The following is a 5,392-nucleotide window of genomic DNA, read 5'->3' on the forward strand; positions in this document are numbered from 1 at the left end:
TAACCATTTAGCCACTGTGCTGCCCTCTCTAGAGCCTAGTTTACCCTATAAAAATGTGTGAGAATATTCACTTCAACTATCTAATCATGTGAAAAAACATCTGCTCATGACTAGGTTTTCAAAGTGGATAGGAATTTGCTATTTACATGATTTGATAACTGAAGTAAATAGTCACACAGATTTCTGGGTGAAAAGTCTCAATTCCTTTAGTAAGTCAGCCTCAATATATACGAATTCATATTAATAACCAGTTCCCACCCAGCCTATTGTAATATAACAGCCGAGAGGGACTTTCATCATTCAGGATGGATGTCCCGGAACACGCATTGCGGATGCACTGTGGGCAAGATCTGTCACCCGCTGTGTACACCGAACACAGCTGATGACAGATCACTGTACCGGACAACTGCCAGTACCATGTGATCACTGTGACCAATCACACATGACATGACAATTGTAAACAATGACTGGCTTTGATTCATGACATTCATTGTGTACAATTATGATGCTAGCTGTTATTTCTCACAGTGATGACATGCTACAGGTAGGACCAATCACAGCTCATCTGTAGCATATGATTAGCTGTAGCCAATCACATTTAATCACAACAATACACAGCGCACTTGTTACTCAACGTGCAACAGCGCAGAAAGTTGAAAATTGGCCTGGGCAGAAAGGGGGTAAAATGACTGGTATTGAAGTGGTTAAAATCCTTACCTCTAAAATCTGCTCTAAGGCCACATTCATATGTGAGTTGCATAAATGCACTTTTTTCCATGCTTTTTTGCACGTTTTAGTGCGACAGGCATAGGGCAGCCTATTCCCTTGAATGGGCTGCTCTACACTTGGGAAATGCCCCAAAAGAAGCTTGCACACCTTTTTGGGTGTTAAGTTTTTTTACTGCACATATTGCTAGCTGCATTCAAGGTGCTATTAATAACTAATGGCACCTTAAGTGTTTTATGCATGTTCCAGGAATGCACATAGAATTGCATGCTTTTGCACACATTCCTGGAATGTGCAGATGTCAATGTAGCCTAAGGATATGGATAGACAGTGGCTAAATGGTTAGCACTTCCACTTGGCAGTACTAGGGTCATTGGTTTGAATTCCAACCACAGCACCATCTGCCTGGAGTTTGCATGTTCTCCCTGTGCCTGTGTGGGTTTCCTCTGGGCACTCTGGTTTCCTCCCACACTCCAAAGACATGCTGGTAGGTTAATTGGATCCTGTTCAAATTGGCCCTAGTATGTGTGAGTGTGAGTTAGCAACCTTAGATTGTACACTCTGTAAGGGTTAGGGACTGATGTGAATGTACAATATATATGTAAATCACTGTGTAAATTGGGGCTATATAAGTACCTGTAATAAATAAATAAACAAGAAATAATTTGATAAAAGAATATTTATTTAGAAATAAGTAGTGTAGTAAGGATTTTGTAAACCATTCTCTACGGTCATGAAGCAGAAAGCCCCAACAGCTTGTTCAACATTACTTTGGAACACTTTTGAGTGCAATGCAAACAGTAAAGTTGTTTTCATTGTGCACTTTTTAAGAGGCTTATCACATAGACTGAGCCATTGTTTTGTAATTTACCACATTAGAGCATCAAAGAGAAAGCTTGCTTTGTTTGTGTGGGCAATTAGAATAAGAAATAGAAAGAAATAAAAGGCAACCTAATCACCACTTCCTCTTTTCCTTTAGATCAACATATAGACAAAGACTTGCATCAGTATGTTAATATGACCTTATTCAGGACAAGCCAGTAACTCATGTGTATGTGGGTTTAAGGGTTATATCTCAGCCAGGATCTATTAGTCCTATTAAATACTCCCTGATGCTTATGTGAAGCTTTACGTAGATCTCTTGTGTATCTAGGGGAAAGAGTTTGACTACTTATAAGGATTACAACAGAACCCCAATGAATAAGGGCTCATATACATATATGACGCGCATGTTTTCATTTTTCTCTTCTGGTAGAGCGTGCTATTGGTACATCTAGCTATTTGGGGCTTTCAGTGAAACCATGTATATTCTTTAGTGCCAAAGTGTGTCACCCTATTGCAAACAATGTTCCCCTGACAGTGAACATTTCATTAAACACCCCATTTAGTTATGTAGCTTTGTGCACACTTTAGGTCCAAGCATTAGGATCATAGCTTTAAAGTGACCAAGTGTGGTGTCAAGGCTCAATGTGCAGCCTAAACATAGTATCCCAGTTCTTTGCATGCACTTCATATCTGTTGTATACTTTAGACATGTTTTAGGCCAGGGAAAGAAAGAAAGAAAGAAAGAGAAAGAAAGAAAGAAAGAAAGAAAAAGAAAGCCTTATCATTTTGAAATGATATGGGTATTGCAATTCCCAGATAAGTTCAGTGCTGGAACTGACAGCTGTGACAATCTGGTCCCAGGATTCAAGTTATTCTTGCTTTTTTCTCTACGCTGCCTTGGAGACTGAAGGGTTTTTTATTTTTCATTTTTAGGGTTGTTTTTTTTTAGCTTTTATTTAGTCTTTTTTGGGGGGAGTGTTTTTCTCTTTTAATCAAACATTTACTTCTTGGTTTTATTTAGTGTTTTTTTTTTTATTATTTTGGGAGTGGGGAAAGGGAACTCCAAGATAAGCCATCTCTGCGTCTTTTATGAGTTTATTGCTTTCTGAAAAGAGAGAGTAATATATTACTATTTTAAAAATGTTATTGCTAAGGAGGATAATAAGGGTGCTGGATAAGGTCCACTAAAGAAAAATAAACCAATGAAGGGTGAGGATAGGGGCAGCTTACTGTATATCTAAACTCATACCTTCTAATTACTCATTTTAAAGATACAATGTTGTGAATATTAGATAACCACTTAAAGAGCTTCCGAGCAAAGACGATCTATATGTATATTACAAAAAACCTGCCCCACTACCCTCCATCCAAAATAAAATTAATAGTTTAGGTTAACATGAGACGAATTGCCCCAAATGAAAAGTTGCTTTATAGAAATATTGATTAATAGATTTGTCTGTTAATTAGTGCTATAGTTATGCTCCAACACTTTGTTTTAGTATTGCAGGGCAAATAAAACAGCGATCAACAAGGCTGGTTTTACTGCTAGGCACAGTATTCTTGTGCCTATGGGGTCATTAACTACACTTTTTCTCCCTTTCACCAACACAAAAACAGTTATCTCATATAGACGTTCACATTTTTCTAAGCTGCTAAGTAAGGGCTAGTAAAATAGGAAAATGTTCTGTGTAAGAGAGGTTATCCTAGAAACAGGGGGTGCCTTTTGGGCACCAAATGTTTTGCATCAATAGCGTGCAGTGATGAAAATTCAGATCTGTGGGAAGCCAATCCGTTTACTGAAGTCAAATCAGTTAAACAGATTTCTCATTGTTAGGTGTACTTTATTGCACCTTTTTTATTCATCAGTATGCTTTGTTCTGCGTTACTGAACACGCTAATAAATGAATAAAATAAATCTGAGATTTTTCCATGTGACGCTGAACATCTAACACAAGTCAAACAGTGCAACAAATTTAAATCTAGAAATTACTTTTGCAATGCAAAGTATAACATTTTATGTGTGTTAGTAAAACTCAGAAAAGCTTTAGTACAGAAGAAATTTGTCCGGTGTATTTATTGTACAATTTGCTATGTTAAGTCACTTGTCTCTCTGATTACTGGAAAAGGAAAGTGACTGGAAAATTCTGCAGTACAGTTTAGAAAAGTTGCCCATGTAAGCAGCATCGAGATGAGAAATAAAGTAGCCAGTAAATGCCTATGGACACATTACTTTGGCACACTCCCTACATATTTTATGCCCAGGCACTCCTCGGGCACTGCTTCATGCTGCATATTTATGGAAACACAGCACAAAATCCCATGCAGAGAACTGACAAGGAAATAGCTCAATAAATTGTATGTGGCCTACAAAACCAACAGGCAAAGGAAGGATATGTATTTTTAAAGTGAAGCTTACTTGGGATTTGAGATTGTCATGCCAGCAAATGAAAACATTTCTGCCACATCTTTACAGCTTACAAATGCACCGCTTTTGATGGACTCAATGAAACATTGATAAATAGTAAAGTTATTTTAGAGGGAATCTGTGAAAAAAAAAAAGCTCCTAGACATTTAGTAGTTCATCAAATAGCTAAGATGCATATTTTAACCTGAACTTCCATACCCAAATGTATACTAAAGAAAAATACTAAATTGACTCCGAATGAGGGTTATTTTATACCATTATCTTTAACATCTATACACAAAATAATTTTCAGAGCTCCTATTTAGTGATGAGAAACTTTGCTGGCCATCCAGTAAATATAAATCTACAATCTACTTTTCTGATCGAATAATTTGCCAGAGGTCACTGGCATGATGCAAACTGGTAAGGGGTCCTTCACAACCCTTACTATGTCCACTTCCGTTTCCCACCCTCTGATTTGGAATGCAGGGACTTGTGGGAGAAGTACCCTTTGTACCGATTAATGCATTGTAGGCATTTATACATTTTTGGTATGTCATTTTTTTGTCTGACATTTTGACAGTAAAATGTCTGCCTGAATTTTATAATTCAAATCCAAAATGATGCCTGCAAAAAAAAACGTCGCTCTCTTTGAGAGATACACTGGATGGAAAATCTTCAACATCTGACACTTATGGAAATATTGGATGAGTGGTCCCTCTCTGTGTTTGCACCCATATATATCTATTTTGTGCATTTTTGAACATTTACGGTGCAGAAAAATGCAACTTGCTGTCCTTTTTTTCACTGTACTGAAATGGTGTGAACTATGCCCATAGGATAACCTGGATTTTGGACAGTCTATGCAGTGGCAATGCAGCCAAACACTCACCTGACTACATCTGGTGTTAATGGGCCCTAAATGTCAAGTCATATCTATAAATGGTAAAGAACATAAAAGAAAAGCATGTCATATAATATATATATATATATATATATACATACACACATACAGTGCATTCACATATATATGCACCTTGTTAATAAGAGCATTCAGAGGAGAATGGCCAGATTTGTTTAACTAATAGGAAGTCCACAATTGTCATACGCAGTGTGAATCCATGAAACTATCTTGTCTTGTGTTAGCAGTGAAGGCTGATGGTGTAATGGGATGGAGAATGTTTTCATGGTCTACAATAAGCCTTGTACATGTGGGCTGAAAATTGGGGACAATCGGTCAGTTCAGCAAGAACCGGCTGACTTTCTGCCCATGTGTACAGCTGTCTGTTCTACAGAAGCCAGTCTTATGACCAGCTTCTGTCAAACAGGCATGCTGGAAAACCAGCATCCGACCAGCATTCCATCAGTGTGTTTTGGTGAGGGGGCAGTCCTCCTGTGAGAACACAAAGGCACAGCGGTGGAGATCGCTTCACTAAC

The sequence above is a fragment of the Staurois parvus genome, unplaced genomic scaffold (assembly GCF_062004578.1).
Source record: "Staurois parvus isolate SC_StPar_1 unplaced genomic scaffold, SC_StPar_1.0 ptg000682l, whole genome shotgun sequence".
NCBI lineage: Eukaryota > Metazoa > Chordata > Amphibia > Anura > Ranidae > Staurois > Staurois parvus.